At 39.3% G+C, this 21,184-nt stretch overlaps 1 protein-coding gene and 1 long non-coding RNA gene across 6 annotated transcripts in view; one reads left to right on the forward strand and one right to left on the reverse strand.

Annotated features, from left to right (window-relative positions):
* The window catches only part of LOC110347002 (uncharacterized), a 43,128-nt gene extending 28,260 nt beyond the window's left edge, over nt 1–14,868 (reverse strand). Inside the window, exons 1-2 of one of the 2 annotated variants that reach the window (XR_002391314.2) lie at nt 14,742–14,868; nt 14,220–14,417 (exon numbers count right to left, since the gene is read on the reverse strand). This is a non-coding gene — a long non-coding RNA (uncharacterized LOC110347002). Of the gene's footprint in view, nt 1–14,219; nt 14,588–14,741 lie in introns of those variants that run through there. The other variant, XR_002391313.2, reaches the window with a different exon arrangement.
* The window catches only part of Fbxo34 (F-box protein 34), a 90,084-nt gene continuing 83,672 nt past the window's right edge, over nt 14,773–21,184 (forward strand). For 3 of the 4 annotated variants that reach the window (XM_087203998.1, XM_087203999.1, XM_013067938.3), the window contains exon 1: nt 14,773–14,930. The gene's annotated coding sequence lies outside the window, so the exon portion shown is untranslated. The remainder of the gene's footprint in view (nt 14,931–21,184) is intronic. The other variant, XM_013067937.3, reaches the window with a different exon arrangement.

A 21,184-nucleotide genomic window follows, 5' to 3' on the forward strand; every position in this document is an offset into this window, starting at 1 on the left:
TACCTACCCTAAATTCATAATCATTTTCCCTTATAATTTCTTCTTAAAGTTGTATAGTTTTAGTCTTTCATATTTAGGTTCATAGATCCTTTCAAGTTACTTTTATGTATGGAAATAAAGGGTTGAGGTTAATTTTTTATATACAGATACCAGGTGTTCTAGTGCCATTTGCTGAAAACACTGTCTTTTCCTCTGACCTTGAATTGAGTTTATATTCTATAAAATGTTAATGTTAAATAATCTTTCAAAACTCAGTGGATCATTTATGTGTGGTTCTATTTCTAGATTCTCTGTTTTATTCCAATGATCTACATGTCTTTCCTTACACCAACACTGCCTTGATTACTGTAGCTTTAGAGGAAGTCTTAAAATTAGGTACTAAATGTCTTCCAACACTTTTTTTTCTTTTTCTTTTTACTTTTCTAGGTCTTTTCTGTACTCCTACATAAGTTTTAAATTTCAATATCCATTTCTTCATTTATACGAAGCATACACAGACCTGAATTTTTATATATACCTTGTGTTTTCTAATCCTGCTAAATTCAAGTACAAGTTCTAGGGGCTCCTAGAGATTTCTTAGTATTTTCTCTGTAGATGATCATTTCATCTACATATAAAGATTTTGCTTCTACCTTGTCAATCCTATCCTAATTGTGAGCTTTTATTGCCAGACTATTTTGGTTTGGGCCTATGTTTCAAAGTTTAATGGACAGATGAAGATTAGGCATATCTGCCCTTGTTCCCCACCTTAAGGAGAAAGCATTGTATCTTCTCCATTCATATAAGGTGTTTTTGCTGGAAGTATGGAGTACATGCCTTTGATCTGTTGAGAAGGTTCTGTTCCACTTCTAGTCTCCTGATAGCTTTTACCATGAACAGCTGTAGAATTTACTCCAATACTTTTTCTCCAACTAGTGACAGGATCATATGGCTTTTTCCTTTCCTCTATTAAAATGATGACTTTTGGGGGTGGATCTTCCAATGCTGAACCAACACTGCGATCCCTATAACAAAACCACTGTCTACATACTGCCAGATGTGACTTCTGATAGTTTGTTTTGTTAAACAAATTTCTATCTATGTTCATACTTTTTTCTTCTATTATCTTTATCCAGTTTTAGGATTAGCACAATGTTGAGTTCCTAAAATGAGGGGAGAAGTATTCCTTCTTTTTTCTGCTTTAAATGTTTGATATAATTTATCAGTTAAAATATATATGAGTCTGTTGTCATATAGGTAGGTTTTCAAGCTAGGACTATACTGTCTTTAATAGGTGCTATTCAAATTTTATATTTCCTCCAGAGTTAGTTTCATTAATTTGTGTTCCACAGTACTTCTTAGAAGTTGTCAAATTTATTTCAAAACATTTTTGTAATATGCTTTCTATATCTTTTTAAATTCTGTAAAATCAGTGGTAACGTCTCCTAGGTCTTGATATTGTAACTTTAAAAATGTATAATTGATATTGTGTAATAGGTAAAGATCTAAAGAAGCAGGAGAATTGGGAGGGGTAGGGGAAAGAAGGGAAAAGAAAACATGAGAAAATGAAAAAAATGGAAACAAAGTCTTTGCAAATAGGGAAGGGTGGAAGGGGTGAAGGGAGGGCAGGGGAAGGGGAAAAAAATAAGAACCAAGAGACTCATATAAAGGTACAAGATCCCAATGATGAATGTAACTGTATTTTATACCTAAAATGTACCAACAACCTTAATGAAAAAAAAAAGAAAATGTGAGGTTTTTTTAATAAAATGGAGTACTACTCAGTCACAGAGAATGAGAAATTAGAGACATTTATGGCTAAATGAATACACATGAAGGTGACACTCTTAAGTAAAATAAATAGTACAGATATGTGTAAATACTGAAGTTTTTCTGATGTGAGAAACTGAAAGTGTAAATAAGGACTAAAAGGTATAATAGATAATGTGAAATGGGAAGAAAAGGGGCAAAGGGGAAGGGGAAGTGGGAGGGGTAGGGGAAGAAAAGAAAGGAATGGAGTTAATACCAGCAAATGAAAAAATGGAAACAAAGTCTTTGTAAACAGGGAGGGATGGAGGGGTTGAAGGGAGGGCAGGGGAAGGGGGAACAAAATAAGAACCAAGAGAGATTACATAAAGGTACAAATTTCCAATGATGAGGGGTAGCCCATTTTCTGGTCCCCCTTCTGTCTCAGACAGAAGCTATCTTTCTTGCAATAAATTTCCTACTCTTAAGAAAAAAAAAACTTCCAACAATGAATGTCACTAGACTGTATACCTAAAATGTACCAATAAAATTAATTTAAAAAAATTTTTAAGTCTCAAGTTCTTGCTCATTTAGAGAACCTAGCCTCACACATTTAATAAACAGTCCTTTGGTTGTTACCTTTGCTGCCTGTGTGTGCCATGTTGTTTCTCCTCTGCAGTGCTTGTTTGCCATCCCTGTCTTGGAGCCAGCTGAATATGGACTGAAACCTCTATGAACTGAAAATCTGCCAGGTAACAGCAAAGATATGCTTATGTAACAAAAAAAAAATAAAGGGACAAAGGCAAAGACCTGAACAAATTAAAGAAACAGGAGTAAACTGAAAGCAAGGTGAGATAAGCCTCGAAGGAAGTTGGAGCTACAAAAGATGAGAGCATAAAATTGTAGAGGATAGCTTAGAATCACAGCCTTGATCAGAGCTAAGGGCCAACTATGACGAAGAGAAGGACTAGGAAGATAATGAAGTGTAAGCGACTGGGTAGTTTCTTTGTCTGCTGGCCTCCTTTGAGATGCCATTTGAATACTGGAACTTCTACAGCAGCCACGTACAAATAACTTACACTCTGATTCTCCAATTGACATAATTAGGCAGTTCTCTGTCAGAAAAACAGAAAAACTCAACTCAAATTTGTGACCTTCACAGCGGAGAGAGCAGCAAGGTATTAGAAAATTTACTGAGGTGAAAAGAAATTTAACTTCATGAAATAACTACAAAAAAGCAAGGAAAGGGGGATATTTGATTTGAAAATGGATCTATGTTTTGTTTTGGACACAAAGGAATCCAAGAAATTAGAATACAACCCATCATGAATACAAAATAAAATTTATGCAGCTATCAGTCAGGTTATAGAAATATAATAGTTAAACACAGATTTTCAGCACTACAGGAGATACGATAAAAATACAGTGAATGTTTAAAGTTTTAAAATGTATTACAGCAAAAGACACTGCCACTGATCTTTCTCAAGGCATTCCCCCTTACTTTAAGCACACTTGTCCTACCATTCTTGCTACTTTCTCAAGCAGTTCTGGTAGTTCTTTGTCATGAGTGTTTAGTTGCACTGTTGTCACTGCCTTGATATCCTGAATTGATTAAAAATGTAAACTTTCAAAAATTATAAGGAAAAAATAGAAACAAAGTCTTTGTAAATAGGGAAGGCAGCAGTGGGAATGGGGAAAAAATAAGAACCAAGATACATCACGTACAGGTACAAGTGTCCAATGAGAAATGTAAATGTATTGTATACCTAAAATGTACCAATAAAAGAATTTTAGCCAAAAAAAAGTAAACTTTCATGGTCATTTTGACATTGGAGAAGAGCCAGAAACTGCATGATGCCAGAAACAGTGAATAAGGTGAGGACACACTGTAAAGTTTTGACAACTTGCCTTTCTGTTTGATGGCACTTAACAGCAACACTCAGAGAACTTCCAGAACTGCTTCAGAAGGGTGGCAAGATGGGATGGGTGTGTTTGAAGCAGGGTGGGGAGTGTTTTGAGGGGAACTGGTGGCAATATGTCTTTTGCTGTAATATATTTATAACATCAGAACATTCATTGTATATTTTGGTTACACCTCATAAATCACTTGAGAAGTAGTAATAATTTTAAAATAAGAAGGTCACGGTAAATGCCACTTAGTGGTGTACAGCTTTTTGAGGCATTGCTTACAAAGACAGGACAGCTTCCTATAGTTATGGTTGACAATGACTTCTCTTAGAATTTGCTGGAGAAAAATAGGGATCCTTGAACTCTGGGTGTGGAGGTAGCCTGGTGTGTGAACTGAATGTGCCTTTATGTTGAATTGCATATGGAATGTTTTATTCATGATTTGAGATAGAAATAATTGCATTAAATATGGTATCTGCAAGAGGGTTGAGTATAGGACTATCATGCAATAAGTTGTATGTTAATGTAAGTTTATATGACAGTTCCAGGTTCTTCTGATTTGGGATATGAATATTGTTTGATTTTACTTATAAATGCATGGAGCAAATATTATTGGATTAGTCACTGGACTAGACAAAGAACGGAACAGACATATTAAAGATGACAATGTTCAGGTGAGGGTAAAGGAGTGCCACAACCTGAGCCAGAGGCAGTTCTGCCAGAATTTTAATTCCAGACTCACAAAGCACTTAAAAGGCTCTGAGGAAGACAGCTATGAAGGAAAGTCAGAGGGTGTGTAGAGGTCAGCCTCCAGCTGAATTGACTCCCAAGACCCAAATCAGTGGTGTCACCTACTCACACAGAAAATGAGAGGTTACAGGCATAACCTCCCACATCAGGAACTGGATGCTTTAGTGATTAGCTATTAGCTCATACAAACCTGAAAAAGTGGCTGGATACTGGGCTTAGAGAGACAGGCTGTGGTATGCTAGAGGTAGCTCATTTTTGTGAGCTAATTAGTAAATTTTCAGGAATTTTCTAAGCCAGTTATTAAATCATGAACAGCCTGGAACAGGTTATACTTCTTCCCTAGACAGCCAGTTGATAAAGTTCATTAGCACACTAATGGATTTGAAGTTTCTTGATTACACAAAGATAAAGCTCTAATTAGAGCTCTTCTTGATTCTGACACCAGATCTTGATTTTTCTTCAGTCATCTGGTTACTTAATCCTTTTTCTCCAGTCATCTGGTTACTTAATCCTGTTCATACCTCAGAATGACCTAGCCTCTTAAGTGTCTGATGGACTGTTATGCTTGTGTTTAGATGTTCCCCCTCAAAGGCCCCATGCAGTGATGGGGGAGGGCTTTTCAGAGGTGGCTGGATCTAGAGTGTGCAGGGCTAGGATCAAGAGTGTGTGATTATTAAAGAAGTCCACTGATTGGTTTGGCCTAGTTCTGGCTAGGATTAAGGATACGAGTGCTATGCTCACCCCAGGGCTGGTAGTCTGCATACAATATAAGGGACAGAAAGAGGCTTGCTGTTAGTTACTCATAGTTTGTTTGCTTGCTTGCTTTTGCTTCCTTCTGCCTGCCACAAGCTGTTTCTCCTCTGTGATGCCCCTTTGCCATGCCATTCTGCCTTGGAAACGGCTACAAACTGTGAGCCAAATAAGCCTTTTGTCCCTTAAAAAAAAATAAACAATGCTTTCTCCCATTGATTTTATTATTTTATTAATAGGCAGTTGTATGGTGGTCTCCTAAGGTGTACAGCACTGTCTCCCCCCGCCTGATTTTATTTTAAGTAAACAAACAAAATAAAAATAAAAAATTATACCAGTTGGGATGTTTCTAGCTACAAAATATTTTTTAAAGCCTATAAATGACTGGTCCAGGGATTTAGCTCAGTGGCACTGTGCCTGCCTCAAAAGTGCAAGGTCCTGAGTTTGATCCCTGGTAGAAAAAAAAAGTCTATAAATGACTTAAATAGTAATAAAATTTATTGTATCATATGACAAGAAACCTCAAGGATTGGTTAAGTCAGAGGTCAATGATGTTATCAAGGATGCAGGTGACTTCCATTTTTCATATCCTCTTATGTGTTTTCAGCTAAGTCCTCTCATGGTCCCAAGAGTCCAAGCAAGCCATAGTTCCAGGCATCACACTGCAGACACAATGCCATCTAGCAGCAGATAAGGAACTGTTTCTTCTCGTATTCTCTCTCTCTCTCTCTCTCTCTCTCTCTCTCTCTCTCTCTCTGTTATTAGCACCTTTAATCCAATCACCACTCCCCCAAAAGCTCTATGAGAATCTGGCTAGCTTCACCATGACCTCAGGCATTGGCTTAAAGGTCTACTCAGAGCAGTGGAGTTTCCAGAATTTAGATTCAGTAGAGACTTGGGAGGGAAAAGGAGCTAAACTGGAGAATTGAAGTACATTTCCTTAGCAAGTACAGTTTTTGCTTGGATTTTGCCTTCATTTGGGGTGGCATGGAGGCAGCTAAAGCCTTGAGTCAAAATTTTCCTAGCCATCCTTTCTAGTCTCCCAACATTATACTCTTTCCTGTTTAGTTATTTCATTACACTAGTTCCTATTTATTATACCCTATAGGCTGACAAGTCCAAAAGAATGGGGACTAAATTTTATTCATCATTATATTCTAGTACCAAACTTAGTGCCTGATGCTTAGAAGGCACTCAAAAAGTAATGGTTGAATGATATATTTTTGAATGCCAGAGATGTTTCTGCAAGAACAACAGTGATCTATATTAAGAAACACTTGACCACTCCAGTTATGATAAATGGAAGAAGTTTTTGGATGGGAGACAGAAAAAAATCAAGGGATCTTCTTGCTCTTAGAAGTCTTCCTAATGGGATTTTTCCCAGATTTTCTCCCCACAGTCAGAAAAGTAAAACCAAAAGAGACAGGCCAGATAAGGCCACAGATCCTGGAGCCTGAAGCTACTCAAATGGGAATACCAGGTGTAAAGCCAGAGGTCAGGGCTTCTTAAAGGATCAAGAGACCTAAGAGCCGTGCATGAGAAATTAGAACCCAAAAAAATAGCAACAGTATCTTAGGAATCAGAAAGAAAAAAGTCATAATGGGAAAATGCAGGTTTGCATATCCTACTTTTTATTAACACACAGAAGGAATTAAAGTTAACTTTATTCAGAGGACAAAAATGCAATAGGCAAAAGAAATGCAGCTCACTTACATTATCACGTCATCATCATCTCCACTGTTTGGATTTTTCAATCTGCTCTTAGACTTGCAACTCCTTACTGTGGTCCACTTTAATCAGACATGTTCCCTTCCTCCCTCACTCTCCATTTCCTCCTGTCTTAGCTGGACTCCCACTTTCTCAGAGAAATTTAAGCCTTGTTTTCTTTCATAATCCTATGCCTGAACATAATAGGCACCCAACAAGTATCTCATGAATTAATAAAAATGTTCATATTTTCTCTCATTAAAAAACAGAATTGTCTCAGCCATACAAAAAGGCCTTTACTAGAGCATTAGCATGGGTGTTGAACAAGCCCATCCACATTTTTTTGCTACAGCATCCAACTGTGCTGTGTTCTATGGTGTCCTGCTCTGTGGTGTCCTTGTGATTGTATTGCTGCCCAGAGGTGACAGCCCAAGGAGCGAGCCTGCAAGGCCGAGCTAAAATGTCACCACAGTGTTAGCCTTTCTTTCCAGCTCTGGGACCTTTGTTCTGTACTTGGGGGTCTCTGAGCACAACCATCCCAAAGAAGCCAGTGCAGCTGAATTTGAGGCGCTCCCCTGAACAAGAGGAATTCTCAGCCCTACACACCCCCTCAATTCCCAGAATCTGGGCCATTCCTGACAGTATTTTTTATTTTAAAATGCTGCCCATTTTGTGAGTTATGATCAATTTGTATTAAATTAAAGTTACTGGGAAAAAACCACTATGGTTAATCCTCAATGATTTCTAATAAAAGTAACAAGCGTAAAGTATCCTGTACATTCAAAAGAAGACCTGAATCAAGGTAGAATATAAGACACTGGTGCAAGAGTAATACCAAAGGCCAATTGTGCTGGTGCATGCCTGTAATCCCAGCACTTGGGAGGCTGAGGCAAGAGGATGCCTACAAGTTCAAGACCAGCCCGTGTTACATAGCGAGTTCAAGGCCAGCCTGATACTATATAGTGAGACCTTGTCTCAAGAAAAAAAACCATCAACAGTAGAAACATCTAAACCCCTACTGAAAACAAAAATAATCTAGGCATGATTTTGGTGCTTCAACACAAATTACTCTTGATTAATTTCTCTCTTTTATTTTTATTTTTTTGTTTTTGTACCAGGGATCGATCTCAGGACTTTGCATTTTCAAGGCAGGCGGCGGAACCACTGAGCTAAATCCCCGGCCCTCTTGATTAATTTCTCTAAATCACCAACTAATAACAAAGATATTTCTTTCTATCAGCCACTTGGCATTAGACAAGGACCAGTATTCACTGGCTAGTTCCAGATAACCCATTCTTATATTTTCATATTATTTATAAGTTTCTGGTCTGTTTGTTGAAAAATGGCAAGAAAATGGGAGGGGAGGGTCATGGCCTACTAGCTGCTTATTAGGAATTTTCCCTTTTCATCCTGAGTTCACTCTCTCTGCACTTCAGAAGAGGAGGTGGCTCCCAAATCATGAGATAAATAACGGTTTGACCTAAGCCAGTGATTTTCAATGAGGTGACTGATTGTGCCTCCCAAGAGACATTCAGCAATTCCTGGGGACATTTCCAGTTGTCACTCCTTAGGAAGCACCATCGGCGTCTATTCGAGAAAGGCCCCCAGGTGCTGTTCCACATTCTTTAGTGCAGAGTTTGGCCCCACAACAAAGAATTATCTCACCCCAAATGGCAATGATGCCAAGGCTGGAAAACTTGCTCTCAGGCAACCAGCATGGTCCAGTCTCCCTGTCAGCGACTGGCTCTAGCATGGGCGCGTGGTGCAACACTATCCAATAATATGCAATGGGAAGTCTGTTGAAGTATTGCTGGAAAAGGCTTTTCTTAGCCTTAAAAAGATACGTTTGTCTTCTGTTGAAATACATTGCATACTTTCCTATATACAATTTTATTTACCAACAATAATCTCTTCCCAATCGAGAGAGACACTGAAACTTCTACAAACTGTGAGCCAAAATAAACTCTTCTCCTTTAAGTTGTGTCAAGTATTTTGTTCCAGCAAGAAAAGTGACTGAAACACCAGGTGCAAAGAGGGAAAAGGAAAGTTCAGGGCTGAGGAATGAGATGGCCTAAAGGCCTTAGTATTATATGCAGCTAATTTAGATAGAAATTAGTAGGCAGTCAGACAGGGATTGGCCTGCAAGGGAGTCAGTGCAGAAGACAGAACACATCAAAACTGTGGCTGTAAATAACGAATAGTTTCTCTGGTGTGAAAAACTGAAAGTGTAAATAAGGATCTAAAGGAATAATAGATAATGTGAAATAGGAAAAAAAGGTCCAAAGGGGAAGGGGAAGAGGGGTAGGGGAAAGGAAGGAATGGAATGGAATTAATATGAGAAAATGAAACAATGGAAACAAAGCCTTTGTAAATAGGAAGGGGTGAAGGGGTTGAAGGGAGGGCAGGGGAAGGGGGGAAAATAAGAACCAAGAGAGATTACGTAAAGGTGCAAATTTCCAATGATGAATGTCATTATATTGTATACCTAAAATGTACCAATAAAATTAATTTTTAAAAAAACCTGTTGCTGGAGTCACATCTGAAGGCAAGACCTTGAAATTCAAGTCACCATAGCCAGATTTACACACTTCCCTAAGGGATGAATGGAAGTTTGAGATTATACTGTAATGGGATTTCCCATAGAAACAGACCATTATCTCACTGTGCTGGGACCATCCTCTCACCCACTAGGACTAAGACTATACATTCTCAAATTCCACAGGTTTCCACCCCCAAACACATAAAAGTTCCCCAGTTTCCAACTGTGCGTGTCACATTCCTTTGAGCACTCATGCTCCCCTCTTGGGTGTACTTAACCTCTATTGTTCCTTGGAATTCATTCTTCAATTTCAGGGAACAAGAACTCAACATGTCTGACATTTAGTTATATCTCTCCTATACCATTAGGATGGAAGAGAGCCTGAATAGAGGGGCTGACTGAATTCTCCCATTAATTTCTGCTATGTTGGGCTTGAGCTGTTAAATATTTTAAAATTAGAGGAACATCAGGCCAGAGATTTAGCTCAGTGGTGCCGCTGCCTCCCTTGCAAGTGCAAGGTCCCAAGTTTGATCCCCAGTACCCACCCACCCACCCCAAAATCATAGGAACACCAAGAATGAAAATTGTTGCTTATGCCAAAATTCTAGTAAAAGTCAAACATTAAGGAGACTTGTTACCAGAATCTGGCCAAGTGTTAAGTAGGATGATAAGAATGAGAAGATTTTGGTTTAAACCTAGCTTTGAACTCTGTAGCAGGGAATTATGTACTTCCTGTGTTATCAAGCCAAGTATGGTTGTACATGCCTATAATCCTAGAACTCTTGGAGGCTGAGGCAGGAGGGTTTGAGCCCAGCCTGGGCAACTTAAGAGACTGAGACACTGTCTCAAAAAGTTAAAAAAAAGGGAAATGGGATAGGGATGTATCTCAGTGTGAATTCAATCCCCAGCAACACACACTCACACACACACACACACACACACACACACCCCGACCTTCCCCCTAAAGTGAGATCCATATTGAAAATTCCATGGTCTATTGTGTTGGTGATATAAAAGCCATCTAATGTGGCTGAAAGGTTAAAAGACACTAGCAATAATGAGATTTTCTGAGGACAACATCATGGGGCTGGCATAACACTTCACTGGAGTAGTCTGCTCATCATCAGGATACATATTTTTTGAGTATGTAGTTGACCATAAAGCAAGTAGAGTTCAGAGACCTTTTAAAGAAATTAAAATTATTTTTATATTGTCTGTGGCCATATCAGAATGTGCTTCTTTGTGAGGAAGGAGAGTCTTGGTTTTTAGCTTTCACTAGAATTTTGTAGGGGCACAAAATCCAAAAAGATAAGGGTAAAAACTATGATTTTACGATTTTTCTGATTTCAATACTTACTCAACTTTATGTCCTTCACAATCCCACATCTCAATTATGAGATATGACCATATCTGTTGACAGTTTGTTGCTGTAATATTTTTCTTTGGTTGACCTGTTTACTATGATATCTATGTATATTCTCATGACTGGTTAACCCCTTCTGAGCCTTCCCTGCTATTGCTGTGCTTCATGCATGCAGAAAAGCAGGCATACACTTAATGCTTCAAACATGTTCCAATGGTTACAGCAGAGGGATAGTTAAGTGCATGCCTAAGCACTGTAATGTTTAAATTTTGAAAAAACATTTGCTTCTCTTTTCTCATTTGATCTTCATAACAACACAATCCAGTAGGCAGGGAATGGCATTATCATACCCAGTAGTCTAAATTCTGCAGTGAACAATGTGCCTAAACGCAGTCTAATGGAGTCTGCCATCCACTCTATGGTTTCATTTCTCTGGAAGTGGAGGAAGTGAGCTTGGTAAGAATGAAGTACGGGCTAGGGAGAAAAGATGAGATGAAGCTGGTATTTTTCCTTTAGAGGCAGGAGAAAGCTTACTAAGCAGTAAGTGGCAGGTTCTTAAGTTTCTTTTTTCCTGAGCAGAGAGCTGCAAGGGACTACAGTACTGATTATGCCTAAAGCAGGTTATAAGCAGTACAGATTGTGAAAAGTTAACTCCACAATTGGGTTGTTGATAGAAGTGAGTATGGCTGAAGCCTACATGCAAAGGTTAGAGTAACTCACACCCAAATTCCTTTCCCACAACTAAAACCTTCTTACTTAGAAAGACAATGTTCTAATCATAACCATATATTTTGTCTATTCTGTTCCTAATTCTAGAATGTTTTATCTTGTCCTTTACAAGGCTTGATTAATTTCCATAGAAAAAAAACACACGACTGTGCATCCTCGCATGTAGTACGACCCTTGTATGCACCTTGCCTTTACCCCAATTGATTACTAATAAAAATAAGCAGCTTGGAGGGAGTGCCTTTGTCGGTGGTACGGCCACTGGTCATGCTGGAGCCCCACTTTCTGTCTCTTAGTTCTGTCTTTTAGTTGTTTTCTCAGGCCTGCAACATACACTGGGCAGGAGACTGGAGCCTACTGCAGAGGTTCCAGTAATGTTTCAATGGTCCCTAGTAGAGAGCAATGATGAAATTATGTCTACAATAAACAAATCATACTGGGTGTTAATTTAATACAATGTTTGCTGGCTTGAGACAACAAAGTTCTCATTATTTATACAATAACTAAAGTTAAATGGTATATACATATTTAGACTTTTGTACTATATTATGAGCACTTTTTCTTTTTCAGTCGTGGGGATTGAACCCAGAACCTTTGAACTGAGCTCTTTTTAAAAATATTTATTTTATTTTTAGACAAGTTCTCACTAAGTTGCTCAATTGTCCTGGTTGCCCTTGAACTTGTGATCTTCCTGTCTCTGCCTCCCAGAATGCTGGGGTTATAGCCACCTGTCACCACAACTGGCTTACGACCTTTCTTCTAAACTATCCTCTTCTTTTGAGTCAGACTGATTCATCTCAAAAAAGCCACATTAATTTATATAACTTTTCTGAGGGTCTCATTGAGATAGGAAAGTAGGTTGTGGCAAAGCTGGCTGGGAAAGCAGACATAACTTGTTAATTACAAGATCCCCTTCACATGCATAGAACAGTTCTCAAAGCTTTGTATGTGGACTTCTCAGGAGAACTCAAGCAGGATTTCTTTTTTTTTGTTTGTTAAATTCTTTTATTGGTACATTGTAGGTATACAACACAATTACATTTCTCATTGGGAATTGTACCTTTACATAAGGCATCTTGGTTCTTATTTTTCCCCCATTCCTAGCCCTCCCTTCACCCTCTCCACCCTTCCCTATTTACAAAGACTTGATTTCCATTTTTTCCATTTCTCAGCATTTTTCCTTTCCCTTCTTTCCTTTCCCCTGCCCCTCCCACTACCCCTACCCCTTTGAACCTTTTCTTCCTATTTTGCATTATTGATTATTCATTCTAATCATTGGTACATTTTAGGTGTACAATATAATGACATTCATCATTGGAAATTTGCACCTTTACATAGTCTCTCTTGGTTCTTATTTTTCACCCTTGCCCGGCCCTCCCTTCAACCCCTCCATTCCTCCCTATTTACAAAGATAGGATCAAGCAGGATTTCAATAGGATGGCCTAGACCTGACATCAGCCTGAGTGCCCTTCTTCCCTCCAGCCCTCCTCTTTCTTTCCTTCCTTCCACCTGTGCCAAGGACTGAACCCAGGGTTTTATACATGTTAAGTACACACTACCGCTGAGCTCAACCCCAGCCCTCTGATTTCTTTAGGATGAAAAGAAGAGAAGGAAGTAAGTTACAGTCATGAATAGGAAACTAGTTCAGTAAATTTCATACCTCCCTCCACTTCAGGTAAAGTTTTGCAACTGTTAAAGTAATTATGAAACTTATGCAGAAATACAAAACAAAATGCATATAAAAATGTAGAAGCAAGATAAAAATTATGACTACACTATGACTACAACATCATAAAATATGCAAGGGGAAAAGTTTCTAGAAAAAATACAGTAAGTGGAAAGTGTGGCTATGTTATGGTAAAGGATTTATTGTCCTCACATGGACATTTTATTATCCAATACGGTTTAAATTGCTTTTACAATGACAAGTTTTTTATTTTTAGGTTTTTGGGGGGGGGGTTGAGACAGGTTCTCACTGTGTAGTTCAGCCTGGCCTTGAACTCACTATGTAATCCAGGCTGGCCTCAAACTCACTGTGATCCTCCTGCCTCAGCCTCCTGAGTGCTGGGATTACAGATCTGTGCCACCACGCCTGGCTCAGCCTGGGTAATTTTATTTTTTATTTTTTTAAACCCTGGGTAATTTTAAAGGCTGAGGATGAAGAGGTTCTTTGGCTCTCTGATATAAAGTCATTAAAAGCTTATTCTAAATTCATCATTAAAAGCCCTTAAGCTTTTACAGACTAACATTTTGTGACCATCAGCATCAAAGTTTATTCACTGATAGGTATCCCTGCAGCCATTTGCATAGGAAAGAATGACAAAAGGAATTCTCCCAACCCCTTCACTTTACAAAATTAGGATTGAGGCTTCAGTTTTCCAATCTAGAAGCAGAGCCAAGATAAGGACCCAAACCTTCTAACAGGAGGGGTGAACCAGATATACAGTGATATGTAAATTTTTGTAAATTACAGTAAAAGACATAGAAACTCAAATTACAAATAAAAAGCAAAAGATCACAGGAGATACGGAGATAGATCTTTCTCAAATAGGAAGGAGATGAGGAAATGGGGAGAGGAGCTAAAAGGGGGAAAGGGGACGAAAAAAGGCATTAAAATGTGTTATGTACATGAAAGAGCTCCACAAGGAATGCGAACATTACATACTGCAAACACGTATTTTAAAAAAACAAAGACATTGTCATCAGTCTTTCTCAAAATACATTCTCTCGCTTCGAACACACTTTCCCTACCGTTCTTGCCACTCTCTGAAGCAGCTCTGCAAGTTCTCTGCCATGAGCGTCCTTTACATGGTGTGATCAAAACCGCGGTTAGTGCTGCTGCCGAGGCCACGCCGGAAAGGCATCCCTCGTGAAAATATACCGGCGGATCCTGGCCACCTTGCTCGCTCATCTGGCACCTGACTTCTGGCTCTTCCCTAGTCAGAACGACTGCGAAGGGCAAACGTTTTGGACCCATTGAGGACCTGGAGGCAGCCAGGTCCGCGCAGTTAGGAAAGAAGACTTCGGAGTTCCTTCCACAAGTGGCAAAGATAATAGGGCGATGTGTGGTTCCCTGTAATAATCTATGTTCCAACCACACCACGTGTCCACCCACGAGCCCTAACTCCCCAGCCAAGCGCGCAGAGCCCGCGGCCACCCCCCCGGCCCCCCCGGCCCCCCCGGCCCCGCCCCCGTCCGAAGCCCCGCCCTCCCCGCCGCGCCCGCCAGGTGGCGCTGCCGCCCGCCCCGCCCGTGGCCCCGCCCCCGGCCAACCTTCGATGCGGCCGGCGCGTGACGTCACTCCGTTTGAGCCAAACAAATGGGTTTCGGGGCGAACGCTGGCCTCACCGCACCGTGCTGGGTGCTCCCTCCGCCGCGGCTGCGGGGAGCGAGACAGGCTTGCTGCCGCTGCGTCGGGCAGGAGCAGCCCCGGGCCAGGTCCAGGCTAGGGTCGGAGCGCAGGTGAGTCAGACCGCGCGGGGCGATCCCGGGGCCACCGCGGCGTCCCTTCACCGACGCCCAGCGGGCCGCGGGCAGAGGGCGACCGGGCGGGACGGATGGGTGGGGCGCGCCGTCGGGCCTCCGTGCCCCGCCACCCCGCGGACGTGAGCGGGCGCGGGGCCCTCACCCAAGGGCCCCGGGGGCAGAGGTTCGGGCTCGCCCTGGCTTGCGGGCCGGCGTGAGGTCATGGCCGAGCCCGCGCGCCGTGACGTCAGAGCTCCTGGCGCTGCCGTGACGTCACGACAGCCCGCTCCTTGCACGGGGCCTGGGCTGGGCTGCGGGGCCCTCGGGGCCTAGCTGCAGGCGGCGCGGGAGGTGTTCGCTGTCAGCTATTCAGTTTTCCTATAGCAGTTGTCAGGTGCTTCCTAGGCTTCAAACGAGCATTAGGAAGACACTTGATTTAGGAAGGTTAAGTCAGGTGAGATGTCTGGGCGTTCTCCTAGTTTGCTGGTTTGTGGCTGGAATTACTGAAAAAACAAAACCACTTGAGTGCTAGTTTGCCAACTTTTGGGGCCCGATATAGGCTTGTTAGCATTTTTGTTAGGGAATTACCAGAAAGATGGAGATCGCATCTTAAATTAACTTTTTGGATCGTAAAAAAGAATGAGTTTGAATTATTCCAGCTCTTTTAAACAACCCCCCCCCATACTCCCATGGATAATTGAAGGTTTTCTAAGGTTATAGCTCAGCAACAACCTTCTTGCTTACTATCTCTAGGCGGTAACAATATAACAACATATTCCAGGACTGCATGTCTGGACAGGTAACTAAAATTTTGTCAGTAGTGATTTTGAATGCGAAATTGCAAAATTTGCTTTAAACAAGTGATTTTTCTGTATTGTTTTTCTTGCAAACGTTCCAAAAGAGATAAAACGAACAGAATCTAGTCACTTGCTGTATTGATCTCGATATTTTAGTATATTTTAGTGTATGTGCTGCTGAAGTGAGCACGATATTCCAGCATATTGATATTTTAATCATTTCTCTTTTTAGAATCATGTGAAAAGATTCTAGTTCAAAAGGTGGCTGGCTGGCTTAAAACTGAAGCGTAATTACAGCTAGTGTCTGCAGCCAGAAGCTTGGGTAGGAGTCCTCAACCCTTCCTCATTAACCGAGCCTTGGAATAAATTTTTTTGGCCTTTTTTTCCCCAGCACTTACTGCTTTCTGTTTGCTCTTCAAAGCCTTTTAACAAAATATTATCAGATGGAAGTTACACTATGTCATTAATTCAGGAGGTTAAAACAAACATTACCCCATTGAATACTGTGGATTTGAGGAGGGTGTGCCTGGGATTGAACCCAGGACCTTTCATGCGCTGAGTTGTGTAAGCCTCTTAGTACTGGATTTTATTGGAAGTTCTCAAGACAAGACTTTCTCATAAATCTTGGGAATTCCACAGTATTGTGTGTATTACTGAAAGTTGTTTAGTCTGGGTTTTTTTTCCTTTTAAGAAATTAGGAATTGTATGCTGACAATATTGAGTGAAAGCTCTAAAGATGAAATTTGAGCCTTTGAAGCCCATCGTGGTGATCAATGTCTGTAATCCCAGCACTTGGGAGGCGGAGGCAAGAGGATAGCAGTGAGTTTGAGGCCAGCCTAGGCTACATAGTGAACTCAAGGCCAGCCCAAACTGCACAGTGAGACTCTGTCTCAAACCATACCTCCCCCCCCCCCAAAAAATTGAGTCTTCGGAGCATAGAAGACTGATAAGTACTTAAAGTGAAATTGCAGAATAAGGGAGGAGTATTAACCTCATGTTTAAGATGAAACGATGTTGACAGGTGTTACCTAATGAAGTTGAAGGAGACTCACAAAAAAAGGACACCTGTTCACCTTTACCAGGTGGTAGCCTTCTGTGGCAGGCAGGCTGTGTGGCTCTATGTTTCTTTGTATTTTTTATTTTTTTGGCTCTATGTAGATAAGGGAAGGGATAGAAGCCAACCTGAATGTGAGTTGAAAATCTATAGTTTGTGATCATTTATTTTTTTCTTAGTCAGGTGGAGAAAAAAATGTCAGTATATTCTGAAGGGACTGAGAAACAATGACGAGTATAGAAATGTCCTGCTTATGTGTATAATAAGCCTTAATTCTTAACAAAACATTTTATAGTCAGTTTCTACTTTTGCCAGGATGTTTTTCACCCATGCTTTACAGTTTTGGGTTTAGGAGGCAGCTTTTAATTCTTACATGGTTTTGTGAAAATTATTTGAGATTGGGCTTATTATTTTAAGAGGTGTCATTTTATTCATTTAACAGTGTTTAAAAGATTAAATCAGCCAGTCATTAGTAACATGGCATCTTTTTGATAAATAAAAGCAAATATTATGAAGAATGAGAGTGCTGTATGTCAAATTCTTTAAGAATTAGGTTAGCTTTATTAACATACTTAGAGTACAAATTCTTTTAAACATTTTCTACTTTATTTTCTAATATATATTCAACCAGTTCAATTTCTACAGGTGTGATATTCTGAGTTAATCTTGTTTTAGTATTTGTTGATGGGAGAACATACTTGAGACATCATTGACCTTAAAAAATTTGCAGCTGTTTAGAACCAGACACTTGGAGAAAGCTCCCGTGGTACAATGAATGCCTGCCATGTGAGGTTGTGTGTGACAAAGGCAAAATTCAGCAAGTGTGTAATCTGCTGACCTCTGCAAGCAACAATAATAGAAGAGAGCAGATTAGTTCCAAATGCATTTAAATCACTTAGAAATTGAATTCCTGTCAATTCTTTTTTTTTTCTTTTTTTTTTTTTTCTTCCAAGACAGGGTCTCACTATGTAGTTCAAGGCTGGCCTTGAACTCACTATGTAGTACAGGGTGGCCTCAAACTTACAGTGATCCTCCTGCCTCGGCCTCCTGAGTGCTGGGATTACAGATGTGTGCCACCATGCTTAGCCCTGAATTTCTCTTAGTTCTTTACTAATTTTTTTCTCTCATATAATTTATGCTTTTGGTATTTTTTTTCCCCATTAACTTTATTGGTACATTTTAGATATACAATGCAGTTACATTCATCATTGGGATCTTGTACCATTACATGAGTCTCTTGGTTCTTATTTTTTTTCCCCTTCCCTTGCCCTCCCTTCACCCCCTCCACCCTTCCCTATTTGCAAAGACCTTGTTTCCATTTTTTCCTTTTCCTTTTTTCCCTTCCCCTGCCCCTCCCAATTCCCCTGCTTCTTTAGATCTTTACCTATTACACAATATCAGTTATACATTTTTTAAATTACAATATTAAGACCTAGGAGACGTTACCACTGATTTTACAGAATTTAAAAAGATATAGAAAGCATATTACAAAAATGTTTTGAAATAAATTTGACAACTTCTAAGAAGTACTGTGGAACACAAATTAATGAAACTAACTCTGGAGGAAATATAAAATTTGAATAGCACCTATTAAATACAGTATAGTCCTAGCTTGAAAACCTACCTATATGACAACAGCAGGCTCATATACATGTTAACTGATAAATTATATCAAACATTTAAAGCAGAAAAAAGAAGGAATACTTCTCCCCTCATTTTAGGAACTCAACATTGTGCTAATCCTAAAACTGGATAAAGATAATAGAAGAAAAAAGTATGAACATAGATAGAAATTTGTTTAACAAAACAAACTATCAGAAGTCACATCTGGCAGTATGTAGACAGTGGTTTTGTTATAGGGATCGCAGTGTTGGTTCAGCATTGGAAGATCCACCCCCAAAAGTCATCATTTTAACAGAGGAAAGGAAAAAGCCATATGATCCTGTCACTAGTTGGAGAAAAAGTATTGGAGTAAATTCTACAGCTGTTCATGGTAAAAGTTATCAGGAGACTAGAAGTGGAACAGAACCCTCTCAACAGATCAAAGGCGTGTACTCCATACTTCCAGCAAAAACACCTTATATGAATGGAGAAGATACAATGCTTTCTTCCTAAGGTGGGGAACAAGGGCAGATATGCCTACTCTTCATCTGTCTGTTAAACTTTGAAACATAGGCCCAAACCAAAATAATCTGGCAGTAAAAGGACATAATTAGGATAGGATTGGCAAGGTAGAAGTAAAATCTTTATATGTAGATGTAGATCATCTACAGAGAAAATACTAAGAAATCTCTAGGAGCCCATAGAACTTGTATTTGAATTTAGCAGGATTCGAAAACACAAGGTATATATAAAAATTCAGGTCTGTGTATACTTGCTATAAATGAAGAATTGGATATTCAAATTTAAAACTTATGTAGGAGTACAGAAAGGACCTAGAAAAGTAAAAAGAAAAAGAAAAAAAAAACAGTGTTGGAAGACATTTAGTGCCTAATTTTAAGACTTCCTCTAAAGCTACAGTAATCAAGGCAGTGTTGGTGTAAGGAAAGACATATAGATCATTGGAATAAAACAGAATCTAGAAATAGAACCACACATATATGGTCCACGGAGGTTTGAAAGATTATTTAACATTAACATTTTATAGAATATAAACTCAATTCAAGGTCAGAGGAAAAGATAGTGTTTTCAGCAAATGGCACTAGAACACCTGGTATCCGTATATAAAAAATTAACCTCACCCCTTTATTTCCATACATAAAAATAACTTGAAATGATCTATGAACCTAAATATGAAAGACTAAAACTATACAACTTTAAGAAATTATAGGGAAAAATGTTCATGAATTTAGATTAGGCAAGAATTTCCTAGGATATAAAAATGTGTTGTATAAATGAAAAACATTGATAAATGAGATTTCATCAAAATTTAGAACTTTAAGTGACATCGTTAAGAAAATGAAAAGTAGTCCTTAAACAGACCATATTTATAATACATATAACCTATGACCAGAATATATAAAGAACTCTTACAGCTCATTAATAGACAACCCAATTAAAAAGTTGACACAAGAAGATGATAAATAGCCAGTACAGCACAAGGAAAGCTTTGCAACACTAGAATCAGAAAAATACTAATCAGTACAGTGACAAGACTGAATTATACACTCATTAGGGAGATGAAGTTAAAAGTTGTAAAAGAACCAATGTCAGCTTAGGTGTGAAGCAGTTGAAACTTTCTAATACTGCTAATGTGAATGTAAAATGATAAAAACATTTTGGAAAACAATATAGAAATTTCTTGTATTGCTGTTAAGAACCAACAGTCATGTTCTTAAGTTTTTACTTGAGAGGAATGAAAACACATGTTCACAATAGATTTGTACATACAAGTTGAGTATCTCTTGTCTGAAATTCTTGGGACCAGAGTGTTTCAAATTTCATTTGAAATCCACTTGATCTGCAAAGAGGATAGCTACTCCTCCTTTTTTTGGAGGGGTTCCTGTCACATAATTGTTTTCCACCCTTTAACTTTCAGACTATGAGTTGCTTTTTAAATTAAATGTGTTTCTTGTATGTAGCATATTGTTCGATCTTGCTTCTTGACCCATTCTGCCAATCTATTTGTTTTGATTGGTGAATTGAGACCATTAACATTGATGGTTATAACTGATTCGTATTGACGTATCATTGTCATGACTCTTTCTGTTTTGTTGGATTCTCCCCCTTTGCGTTTAATTTCTTGTTGCACCCAATGGATTCATTCTGCTGGGCTTCTTGGGGTTATGACCCTCGTTGTCTTTTCCTAGGATATTGTCTAAAATTTTGTGGAGTGCTGGTTTGATATTCATGAAGTTCCTAAGGTCCTCTTTGCCATGAAAGTGTCTTATTTCTCCATCAATTTTGAAAGATAGTTTTGCAGGGTACATCAACCTGGGTTGGAGGCTGTTTTCTTTTAGGGCTTGGAATACATCACTCCAAGCTCTTCGTGCCTCAAGGGTTTGCATTGAGAAGTCTGCTGTGATTGTGATGGGCTTTCCTTTGTATGTGATTTGTTTCTTTTCTCTAACTGCTTGTAGAACTTTGTTCTTCTGTTGGGTTTCTGGAATCTTGACAATTATATGCCTGTGTGTAGATTTTTTTGATCAAGGCTAGTTGGAGTCCTATGTGCCTCACTTATCTGTATGTCAAGTTCTTTCCCCCTGCTTGAAAAGTTTTCTGCTGTCATTTCTGTGAACAGTTTTTTTTTTTAATGTCATCTGCACTCTTTCCTGTTTCTTCATTGACTCCAATCAGTCTTATGTTATTCTTCTTTGCATCATCTAGCAGCTGCTGGATTGCTTTCTCGTGGTCCCTTACAATTTTAAAACAATTTTTCTTTTCCTGGTCACTAATTGCAA

This window comes from Heterocephalus glaber, unplaced genomic scaffold (assembly GCF_053883595.1).
Source record: "Heterocephalus glaber isolate CG9 unplaced genomic scaffold, H.glaber_assembly_v1.0 deba00001826, whole genome shotgun sequence".
NCBI lineage: Eukaryota > Metazoa > Chordata > Mammalia > Rodentia > Bathyergidae > Heterocephalus > Heterocephalus glaber.